General features: G+C 40.0%; 1 protein-coding gene across 6 annotated transcripts in view; it reads left to right on the plus strand.

Annotated features, from left to right (window-relative positions):
- Positions 1 to 12,800, plus strand: part of PKP4 (plakophilin 4) — a 235,230-nt gene that overhangs the window by 199,802 nt on the left and 22,628 nt on the right. The gene's annotated exons all lie outside the window — the stretch shown is intronic.

Genomic DNA, 12,800 nt, shown 5'->3' on the forward strand with positions numbered 1-12,800 from the left:
CAGTGCCAGCAGCTATGTTCAAGAGCACTTGAGGTTGAGATGGAAGAACGATTCTGCAGGAGGACCAATTAATGACAGCATTGTGCATAGTAGAGATTTGGGGGGAAATAGTAAGTATTCATTAGCAGGAGAATGGGTAAATAAATCACAATATTTTCACACAGTACAAGAGTTAAAATAAGTATGTTAGAGCTATATATAGCAACACAGGTATATCTTGACAAACATTTGCAGAATAACTGCAGCATGATACTATATGTATAACATTTTTAAATATGTAGATTAAGACTGTAAATTATTCTTGGATATATGCACTGCAGTAAAGTTAAAATTTCTGATTGGAATGATAAAAATAGATTCCAGATAGTGGTTGCCTCTGTGAGGAGGGAAGAAAATGGGGCTGGGGAATGTATTGCAGCTCTACTTCTTCACAGAAATCTGAAACAAATAAAACAAAATGTTAATATTTTACAAAGCTAGATGGTGGACACCTGGGTGTTTGTTTTATATTTACTATGTTATTTTTCATGCTTAAGATATTTAATTTAAAATTTTTAACTACATTTCTTTGGAATTAATCCCATTCTCCACTGGCTTCTACTATGAAACAGAGTTGTAGGTTCTGTCAGATATAATTCAGAAACATGGGAAGGTAGCAAACCATCATGCATCTGATATTTAAGGGGAATCAACTTTCTCATAAGATATTAATGTTCAAATTCAGCATTAATACGAGGGGTCTTCAGAAAGTTTGTGGAAATTTTTGAATTACCTTTTAATTTCATTTTTCCACAAACTTTTTGAAGTACCTTTGTATTTTCCTGTACTCCAAATAAAGTATGAAATCCACATACTAAAAGTAAAATGCACTTTATATATAATCTTAAACTCTGGAATGGACTGCCTGCCTTGATGGGATTTTGAATATTAATTCCTTAACACTTCTGAATTACATATTGATTTATTAGGAAACATTCCCTCTTTGTGAGATGCTTTTGAGGCATCTTACCCTCTCACACCAAAAAATAAATTACGCATGCGTGTGCATGTATAAAATGAAAATTAGAACAAGCTAAATAAATAGAAAAAGGAAAACTGTAGTCAGTGTCCATCTTAGAAGTGAATACAGTCAGTGTGAATATGCCTCAAACTTTACCCTAAGCTGCCTGTTAGGGGAGCATAGAGGAGCTGGTGTTATTTGCGATATATGATGAGTGCTTTCTTTCCTTGTTTAATGTTTCTCTTCCCGTCACTCTGAACTTACTGTGTGGTGTCCCCTAATCTTCTCACAGTAACACTCTATGCAACCAACAAAGCTGCAGAATGATATGTGGCACCCCAAGAGATCAGCAGTGACCCAGGGACAACCTGACATCAGAAGCACAGCTTCTACTCAGATCTGGCTCTCTTTTGATTAACTAGCCAGATGACTTGGTCCTTGCATTCTTAATGTGCAGCTTTTTTTCTGTTCTGTCATAATCTCTCACAGAAGGAATAATTCTTTTCTGGAATTTTCTTTCTGAGGCTTTTCCTCGGGAAAACCGGTTACAGTGACTTTCCTGAGCTGAGCTGAGCTGAAGGAATTTGTAAGATTTTGTGATAAACAGGAAGAAAATCTCACAGAAGGAATAATTCTTTTCTGGAATTTTCTTTCTGAGGCTTTTCCTCGGGAAAACCAGTTACAGTGACTTTCCTGAGCTGAGCTGAAGGAATTTGTAAGATTTTGTGATAAACAGGAAGAAAATACATGAAAGTTGGTAAAATTTTTTCTATTTAAAAATAAATCAAATTTATTTGAGGTAGAGCCAGACTTCACTATTTACTAATTTACCTGGGGCACACTCTGGAATGGAGTGCTAATTTAGATGCTTTTCTCCACATTTTATCATTTTTGTGTGGCTACAGTAATAGTGGTTAAGAACAGAAGACGTTTTGAGACCTGGCCTTGAGAAGATATGAGTGTTTTCTTTCAAGAACTATTTTCCTAATAGACAGTATCACTTCCAATGTAAAACTAGGAGCAAACTCTGATATTTTTCTTTTGGAAATATCTGCTGGTAGCTTTTAGGCTTTAGGAAGCATTTTTTGGACATACTTATAGAGTAGGGGAAATTAAGAATTGCTTTGTGACTATATAATTTTACCACTAATAATTTATTTTGATATGTGGACTGGTTGCTTGTACTCTCTTGAAAACATTGGAATGGGAGTGGTCAGAGTATAAACTGATTCAGTTGGAGTTGTAAAGGAGTTGAACCAGAGGACTTCAGAAATGAGTTTTAATTCCAAAAGGCTGAATGTTGGCCTGAGATTGATTTATACGTAAACATTATCTAGCTAATATGTGCAATTACCAAGTCACAATATAAATCCAGCATGGTTGCTTCTGTGTGTGTATATGCATACATTTATAGTCCAAGATTTATGGAGACAACAAAATTTCTCAGTCCTACAGTTCAGTGGTACCAACCTTAACTGATGTTCAGTAATATTTTAAGAGTGACTGATCCCTGATGTTTTAAAGCACAAAAACATTCAGAGATCCTTGAGCTCTTTAACTCTTCCTGTCATGTACTCATAAGCTGTCTTTAAATTGTAGAATCACAGGGGTAGGAGGGAACCTCAAAATTCATTTTGTTTAATCAGCCATCCAATGCATGAATCCCCTGTCCAGCTTCCACACTAGCACAGGGAGTTCATGGCTTTGTAGGGTCAAGGCTGAGCAGCAAGGTTGTCCAGAAAGCAGCAAGAAGGCATATCAAATGATATGACTTGAGAAGGCAAGAAAGACAAACCCTCATGAGCTCATTTTGCCTAGGAATGGCTGTACAAGACCAGTTCAGCCCTCGATCCAGCCACCCAGGCCCCTCCTAACCAGGAAAGTGGGCCCCAGTCTAAACCATCCTCATTAAAGCAAAGTGCTCCAAACATGGACAGTGGGGTGCTATGTCACCATGACAGCCTTCCCTATCAGCTGCCCCTCTCTTATAAAATCCCCTTTGAAAATAGAACATTACCTTCCAAATTTCAATGTTCTGCCACTGTCATCCACAATATCATGGCCCTGGCCAACTGTGTACCATGCTTGGCCTTTGTAGTTATGGTCTAAAAGTTCTTCAGTGAAAATTACAGTCAGCTTAAGATCATGAGATATTAAAGCACAATTAATTGTAGTGTTGAAAATATTATATAATTTAAAGAAATTACTATCTATCCCCTTGAAACTAGGTGCCCTATTATTCTTAATATTAAGTAATTCAACCTAGTTATTAATCCAAAGTCTTTTTTTCCTAGTCCCCTTTGTTTCAGTTTGGCAATTTTTACTATACTTAATTAAAGAAATTTTAGCTATTCTTTTTAGAAAGATGCCTTCCTTGCCTTTGCTTTAAATATAATAACTGCCCAGAGCCTATATTTTTGGCCACATTTTTATTTTCAGAGGGAGAAAAATACTTTTTGCCAAATATATTTCCCCAAGACAGTGTGGCTGTCATTGTTAATTAAAATGGTTCTCTAACACGTAACATGATTCTTGTGTTCTCTTCATTGCACTGAACATCTTCCAGGTTGAAACCTAATGAGCTTTTCTTTTGGTGATTGCTGATATATGTGGGTGATTAGGGTGATTTCTTTATTATTCCAAAGGTTCTTTTTGCTTTTATTGTGCTGAAAATTGAAAGCTGGGTGAAGTATCGTTGTTCCCCAGTTGGGTTATAAAATGAATGTCTGCTAGGCCACAGACTATGGATAAAAAGTGGGAACATCTTGTCACTAAAGAAGATATGTTGAGCTCATTTGTTCAAGATAATTAAATAGTGTTTCTAAGCTAAGAAATATGAGTTTCAAGTTATTGAACATCCTGAAAGCATCATTTTTTAAAACTATAGAAATTGAAGATATTGCACAGAATCTGGAGGCCTGCTTTGTAATGCACCAGATGTCCTGAAACTATCGCACTTCTATTACCCCCTAATTAACACTGGTGTTAAATACCAGAAAGTAGCCTTTGTTCTTGAATAATAATAGACTTTGTTCATATGACTGCTATATTCACAGTCCTTCCTATTTAGCAAGTGATATTCATCTGTATGGCTAAGTAAAATATTTCCACACTGTTCATTTTAAATTTTTTGGATGCCAGCAATGGATGCCAGACACTATGAAGAACATGAAATTAGGCATATTCCCTTCCTGATCATTAGCTCCATATTTCTAATTAGACAGTAAATTAATCAGAAAATGATAGTTATGCACTAAGGAAAGGTAGATGGACCAGGCTAAGGTTTAGCAAATCACAGGACGTTCTGGCGAGAATTGGTCTTATATACTCTAAAGAACTGGGGCTTAGTGGACATGCATTCAGCCTTCTGTTACTTGCCTTTATAGGATGAAACAACTAAATACGTTCCCTTGGCCTTGAATATTTCAAGATTTTCAAAAAAGTTATTTATTCTCTTTCAGTCTATTACTTTCTGTCTTGCTTTTGTGGACCACTAGAGCTGTCAGGAGCTGCCAGGAGCTGCATGAGTCATTTTCAGAAATCTAACAACATCCTCTCCCAGTTCTCAGCCTGAATCAGTAAGGATCCTTATCACTTGGTCCACTTTATAGAAAAATAACAACAGAAACACTTTCGCTCTCTCATTTACTGAACATTTCAAACCATAAAAATTGATAATGAGAAATAAAGTAAATTTTAAAAAGTTTAATTGGTAACAAAACAATTTATCATAAATGATCCAATTCTTAATTCAGTCAGAAAACTTTGAGCTGGAAAGGGCTCTAAAGAAATCTTCTACTCTTGCTCCCATATTACAGATGAGAAACTGGGGTCCAGAGAGATTAAGTGGGCAAGTCTCCAGGTTGAGTTTCTGATGTGCAGGCTGGAGTTTTTCCACCCCTACTCCTGCCCCTGCCTGCCCTGACCCATCCCCAGGTCACTGAGAAGTGCTACACAGGAGCAAAATTTGGGGGTGCAAATGTCTGTTTTTTAATGTTGTTTCCCTTGTCCTTTCAAATTACCACCAAAAGAGGAAAAGAAAAAACTCCACAATATGCTTTACTCTCTGAATTTTGCCCAGGATTATAAAGAAATGTCCTTGAACTTCACCACCAGCATGGGCACATCAAGCTATGATCAGGTATATCATTAAGCTTCAGTTTGCTAGAAAACCTGAGAAATGTGGTTTTAGTCTTGTGAATATTTCAAGATTTATACTCTCAGTATGAAAAGATTCAATCTTGTAAGTGGACTTTGACCTTACATTTTGAGTGTAGGCTTCCAAGTGCTGAGCAAAATGAAGTTTTCAAGTGGGGAGACCCTGAGAAGGTCACATAAAGAAATTGGGTAGTTAACCAGCAGTCAGAGAATTTCTCAGCAAAAAAGAGGTCCTGTAATGACACAGACGGCCTGTAAATGCAAGGAAGGTGGGGGGATGTGGAGAAAACTGAAAGTGAATGTGTCCAGGAGATACTAGTTCAGGTTCCTCAAGTGCTTTGTAGTTTGAGTCTGTCTGATACCCACTAGCTTATGACTGGAGGCACTTTTGTCTCTGAGATTCTGCTGGTACCAAACTGGGTTGAAGATTTAGTGCAGTCACAGATGAAGTTTGCTCCTAGAACACATTAAGTCAGCTGTAGAACATATGGCTTGGGTAACTTTTAGTATGATAGTGTGAATGACCTGATTCTGCATCAAACACTGAAGTAACTTTCAGTGGCCAGGGCGCCGCCCTCATTGCTACATCTGCCTCAGAACCATTCTCTGATCCCTGTTATGTAACCTGTTCCCTTTTACTAACTCTCCTTGAACAGAAGGAACCATCCCTGACATTCCTCATGGGCAGTTGTCAGTCAGCATTTCTGAATTGTAAATTTATTTCTTTTCTGTCAAAATGCCTTTCCAGGGAACGTAGGACTATATAACTAGATTTCATCATTAATCCTCTCAATATACCCATAAAGTGGTAGAATTACCTAGAATGAAGAAGAATATGTTGAAATGCAAATGTGATTCTGCAAATGGAACTCTAGAAATTGATAGATCTTTGCAAAGGTGCTGTGATCCACCTTTGTGCCTGCAAAATCACAGAAACAGTCTAATGTTCTCTTAAGGTCTATCACACATGCCCTTCAACTGGGGAGAAATTTCCACAGCAGGAGCTGTCGCCCTTCAAGTTGAACATAACAGCCTCTGCAGCCAGCCTAGGTCTTCAGTTCCACACAGCCCACTCCTGGGAAGCTCCTTCCCTCAGGCCACCCGAGCACCCACTCATGCAAGATAGTGACGCTCGGAGCGCAACTGGACCTGAGTAATGATCACTAATGATCACTATGCATCTGCTATGTGCAGGAACCCTGGGAGCTCCGACACAAGCAAGGCAAGTCCCCCTCCACCCAGCAGGCCAGCTATGCCTGCTGTGGCAGCCAGGCGGGTGGGATGAAAAGCCCTGAGCCGTGCCCTGAGCCAGGAGCAGCTCTGCGCATTCAGCTGCACTAGGGGGTCCCCGTCAAGTGGAACCTCTGCTGAGATGGTGGCATCTTAGGAACCCTGGGAATGATCATATATCACCAAGATTATTTCCTTCATCTCTGACGCCACCCTCAGCTCATGTCGGGCTCCACATTCTCACCACAAGCACTCCCCCTTCCTCTTGGCCTTCCTGTCACCTCCTCATCACTTACCTCAGGAAACAGATTCTGGCCTATTAAGCCTCACTGTCATCCCTGGGGTCACACCTGTGCCTGCATTTCAGGCTTCCCCACCTGCCTGTCCAAATCTTCAGTCCCTGTGCCCACCTTCCAGGCCAGCCCCAGCCATGAGCCCCCCAACTCCTCCACCTCTCCCAGGGCCACCATCTGCCTGAAGGGCTCCCCCCAACCCAGGCTGCTTCTCCCTGGCCTCTGTCCTTCACACTCCAGCTCAGATATGGGGTTCTTTGGTTCTTCCAAACAGAAGTTCCCATACTCTGAAAAACATCCAGGGGGAGACAGCATGGAGTCAAGTGAGTGTGGGCTTTGGAGCCAGATCAACGTGTTTTCTTTTCACTGTTCCTCCAGGCAGATAACCTCTGCCAGGTACCAGCTTTCCAGGTGGTAAACAGTACCTGTTGCATGTGTTTTTGTGATGACGGATGTGGAATGCCTAGCATTTCCACCCTTTGTCACAACTGCCATGCAACTGTTTGTGGTGAGCACTCCTGAGAGTAAATGACTCACCTAAGTGTCTCCCTTAGAGTCTGGCATAAAATGAACTGGTGTCTCTGCCAGCACTGCCCGATAGAAGTATAATGTGAGCTGCACATGTAATTCTCAATTTTCTATAGCCACTTTAAGAAAGGGAAAAAAAACAGTGAATTTGGTCTAATAATGTATTTGATGTGATCCAGTAGTTCCAAAGCATCATTTCAACTTCTAATCCTTATAAAAATTGTTAGTGAGATGTTTAACATTCATTTTTCATACCACGTCTTCATAATCTAGTGTGTATTTGACACAGCACATCTGCACTTGGACTGACCACATGTCAAGGGCTCAGGAGCCACATGTGGCTGATGGCTGCCATACTGGAGAGCAGAGGTCTATACATGCTTGAGTAGAGGTAACGTCAATCTAAAAGGTACGAGGTGTACAGTTTTAAGGCTGGCAGGAAGTGGCAGGTGGCCATATTGTGAGGGGATGTAATCGCTGTGGCGTCTTCACATTATTCTCGTCCCAAGAGAAAGCCACAGAGGTTTATAAAAATTGCACTGGAGGTAAGAAGAGGATTTCAGGGGCAGCTGTACAGGGAAGAAATGGAGATGTATTTTTGCTAGATCCTGAGTGTTGCAGCCAAAGACTGTCTAGAGAGTAATAATAGAGGCGTGTGCTAGGAGCAGGCAGGGGCCCTCGGTTCAGAGGCTCACCTTCCTTGTTATCCACAGATTGTGGACTTTTATACGCCATCTGCAGCCCTGATGTTATTATATTTGTACCATTCATCTAGTATTTCTACCCCCGTTTTTCAAGAATGCTTGCAGGGTGTGTATACATGACACCAGCCCTTTCCAACAAGCCCACAGATGCAGAATTGCCAGGCCCCTGTCCCTGCCCCCAGACAGCTGGAGCACAGTCGTGATAGCTGACCTGTCAGGACACTTGCTCAGTTCCAGGAGTGGTGGGACCATGACCTTAGCGTCTGTTGTCCCGTTTCCTGTCGTTCGCAAGGCTGGGGTCCTCATGGACATGGTGTGAAAGAGTATGACTAAAACAAGAGCATCAAGAGCAGACACTGAGGAGGCGGCTAACTCATGACAGAAAATGTGGGGCATGTTCAGTGGTGATTGTTGAAGTACACTGCTATTTTTTTGGCTTTTTTTTTTTCTTTTGGCAATGTCTACAAACACTTGTTTTCTTCTGTTTTTTAATAATTAGGAAACGGCATAAATGGAATGCTATATAAAAATGAATGATTTGAGATTGTCTTTTATATCAGAAAGAAAAATAATTATATACACTGTTGTGTAGTCATGCTACAAAAATATCGCATTTTCCAAACGTTTGGTTGGTTTTTAATGTCCCTTAAGAAATACTTTTTCAAATAGCTGCTATTATTTTAATTAATCAGTAAAATCAGCTTCTAATTTGACTATAAAATTATCAGTTGGCCATTAGAATAGCTATAAAGCTAGTTCTAAGGGTATCAGCTTCTAATTTGACTATAAAATTATCAGTTGGCCATTAGAATAGCTATAAAGCTAGTTTTAAATGTGAGCTCTTTCAAAATTCTGCAGCGTAGGATTTATGTGAAATGGTATTTTAATTACTTTATTCGTTCTTTGTGAGGGAAATGAACTTTTATCTCTCATGGCACTATTTCATTGTGATTATTGGTTACTTATAATTATGTGTACTTTTCCCTGTGGTAAAGAATAAGTAGCATTTCCTACAATAATATGCATAAAATTTCCTAATATTTTCTAAATTAGTTTGTATATGTATATTCTTAGTCCTCACAATGAATAACTAATTGCTTTAAATTAAATAAAACCTCAAGCTTCCTAAACCAAATTATAATTTGTTCTTAACTTTCTCTTTAAGAACCAGGAGACAATGTAGCAGGCTGGTAAATGTTTTTGAAGCAAATTTAGCATTAGGATGTCAGAGTTAGAGGTTTATCATGTTGATGGAGAATGCTAATCCTGAGGTTCTCCATTTTCTCATCAGTCTTATTGCATCTGGAAGTTGGTGTATTTTCCGTTCATTACTTACTGCCCTGGCAAGATTCTTCCTGACCCATTAAATGAAGCCCTAGACAAAGTGAAGAGAACATTGTTTTATTACTACTTTAGCGGTGTGGAGTGCACACAGGTATTATTAGCTTTTCTTAAGAAGGGTGCTTTTACTTTGAGTAGAAAAGCCAAATTAATCATTCCATATCTAGGGCTTTTAAGTTTAATTGAACCTTTTTCATCCAGTATTTGTTGATCAGAACTGCGTGTTTTGGCTTTACATAACCTTATTTTGGGAATAGAAAATGAGGAAGAAAGACCAGTGTCTTGAAATTGCTCTGATGTTCGAAATGGCTAGTTAAACCCACACCAAATGTTGTAGCTCTTTATGTTACATGGCAAAGTGCAGGATTAGTGGGATAATATAGTGCGGGATGATAAAGCTGCCTTTGTGGTGTCCTTTGAATGCCATATACTTAGCAAAAATAGAATCTTTCCTTTTTTCTGGCCAAGAATAACTTTGAACATTTTTTTGAAGTTACAGAAATGAAAGGCTGAATTTTTATGGAGGACTGGTTTTGTGATCAATCAGTTCTCTCAGTGACCAAAAGATAGCATAGTCAGCTTGTCTACCAAAGGGTTACATATTTTACATTTTATAATTTGGCAACACTGTTCCTTTTTTGTTTTGAGGTTGGAGGCATAGGGATTCTGGCCCATTGGTATAACTCTTACCTCTGATTCCAGGAGATGGAGCAGCAATGGGATTCTCCTATCTGCATAGTTAAGAAGGTGGTTTCAGCAGCCAACTGTTTTGGTCTCAGTGTGAGTGTCAGGCACAACTGTGCTGACAAATTCTGTAAAAGATCCAGAACATTGTTGTGACCCTCTCCCCATAATTACAGACCTTAAAAAACACCCCTGAATGCTCGGTTTTAAGAAAAGACACAAAGGGACAGTAATACTTATGAGCTAAGTCTGAATAAAAGGGAAATCTAAAATCAAACGCAGGATATAAAATGGATCCATCAATAAATATTTTTGAGCGCGTGTTATGTGTCTTGCATATGTGTAACAAGACAAAAGAACAGATGACAGTAGACTGTTTGCTCCTCTTCATATCATACTTGCCTACTGAAATTTAAATTTAAATTAAATTTAGAAATATAAATGTTCATTATTTTAAAAATTTCAAATCCATAAAACAATTAAATGGGAAAGTTAATTCATTTGGGGCAGCTTAACTCTTTAAGGTATCTTCTGTAAAGTGCATAACACCTGGCACAGAGCAAAGCCACAGTAAATGGTAATGCTACTATTGTCTGTATTGACTTATGAACATTAATGCTGTGCCCAATCCCAGATAAATGCAATAGCTAACAGTAAACCACAGAATGACATACAACTCCATTGGTCATTCTAAATGCCTGAGAAGAAGAAGAAATAGCCGGACAAAATTCTAGTACCAGCATGGAAAATCAGGGGAATCCTCCAATCTGGGAAATATCCTCTTGACAGAAGTAGGTCTTATCCAGGAGTAGAGGTAGAAATGACAAAAAACAAGTTTTTCTGCCAGTGATTAGAATTTCTAGGCATCACCTCCAGGATCCAACATACAGAAGCACTACCCCTCTTCTTGGTCGTGTTTCCACCTGAAGTTTTTGACACAGTTTGTTTAATTTTCTGTACAGATATATTCAATTTTATACTTATAGCCTATAACATAATAGGCTTTACTTTCCATAACATGCCTTGCAATTAACTTTGCTGGAATATGTTTATTCTGTGAAATAGAAGACAGCTTATTGGAAAATGTTGAATTGTGTAGTGTGAGGAATTTAAAAGACTTTGACAGAAAGAGAATTTGCGCTAGTGGCATTAGGAATCACATGTTATAAAATTGTCAGCAGTAGAGGTTAGAAAATGACCCTTTCCCCATCAACAGCTTCCAGGCCACATGCTGCCACTGTGGCTGGCCCATGTCCTGCAGGCCCCATCAGTGCCCTGGGTTCAGTATGGTTGACCTCGTTAGCAGGAAGTGTTAAAGCCATGTTGTGGCAGAATCAGTCACCCCACCTGCTATGCCCCCACCCACTCTTTCTTCTGTCTTCTCTCTCTCCTCCTGTTATCTGGACAAGACAGATTACCAGTTGTTTCCTGGGTTCCTCCTACCAGTCTTCTAGTACTTTTCCCTAAGATGGTGCTTATCAAATGTCTTTTAGATATGAAACCCTTTCTTGAAACAGAAACACACTGAAGCCCAATATTGAGCACAGAAATATGAAGCTGTACTGGGTCAGTTGAAATGGGGATCTGGAGCTCTGCTGCCAGGTCTCCTCCCCCAGCTCCTCAGATGGCTGCCCCTAGGGGGTCCAGCAAGTCCCCAGAATACAGAGAGCACAGTTTGAAACGATTGCCACAAAACATTTGAGAGAGAAACATAGCCAGTTGTATAAGAATCCATGTAGAAATAGTTCCAGCTGTAGAATTTAAGTTCTTTCCTTACATGCCTTCTGTTGTGGACCACAAGATAGTTACATGAGCTGAGGTTTGTCAAGGGAAACAGAACAAACCTTCAGAAATAAAACAAGGTCTTCACTTCTGATTCTGAGCTGTCTAAATCCCCCTCCCATCCCAGGCTCACCCCTCTTGAAGGGAGAACCAGTCTGGGCCTAACTAGATAAGCCACTACTGTAGTAGTGAAAGGCTGTAGTTATGCGTAGGAGCAGAGAAAGGGCAAAAGTCCTTGGAGAACAAAGGAAACCAAATCAGTGATGTCCAGATGTCAAAGCAAAGTGAAAGAGGGGGGGAGTGGGCACAGGTGCAGAGCAGAACACAGAACCTAGGACGGAACACAAGCATCAGCCACCATTACCCATCATCCCCTGCACAGCATGTAGACGGGCCGGAGTAGGCATGCTGGGGAAGGGGCAGTCCTCCCTCAGTTTATAGTCAGAGTATTGTTTCAGTCTCTGGTTCTAACCCTTTGCTGCTACCTCTCCTTCCTCCTCAGAGGAAAGAGCTTCTATCTGCTCTCTCGTGTCTCCCTCCTTTACAGCAGCACCCAGAGAGGCTGAGCAGGCAGTTTCTGGGCTGGCTCCTGGTGTCACAACACACTGGAGCAGCAGTTCTCAGGCTTGTCCCTAGCCCAGCACCTTTGATCAGTCATGCTCATGAGCCTGACATACATCCATGGACATGGGCACGTTTTGCCAACTCCTTCCTCTCCACAGGGCCACAAGGGTTTCTTTGTATCAATAGTTCTGAAAGCATTGAACAGACATCTGAGCAACTTGCCAAGGATATGTCAGAAGTGTAGGGCTCTGAGGGACTTTAGTACAGAGAAAAACAGCTCTTTTCTACCTCCTTCCCTCTTACTCAGGAAAATGAATTGATGTGAAAATGACATCAGGGTAAGTATCATCTCAGGTTTGCTCTAATTTCTGTAAGAGCAATTATTAGAAAACATGTTTGCTGTAACAACAATTTAACCCACCTCATAGTTGACACAAATGAAAATCCTCTAATATGTTTATCAACTTAAATAACACTCTAATAAGCTACATTTAAGATCTGTTGTCCTAGAAATCT

Source organism: Galeopterus variegatus, unplaced genomic scaffold (assembly GCF_000696425.1).
Source record: "Galeopterus variegatus unplaced genomic scaffold, G_variegatus-3.0.2 Scaffold1031, whole genome shotgun sequence".
NCBI lineage: Eukaryota > Metazoa > Chordata > Mammalia > Dermoptera > Cynocephalidae > Galeopterus > Galeopterus variegatus.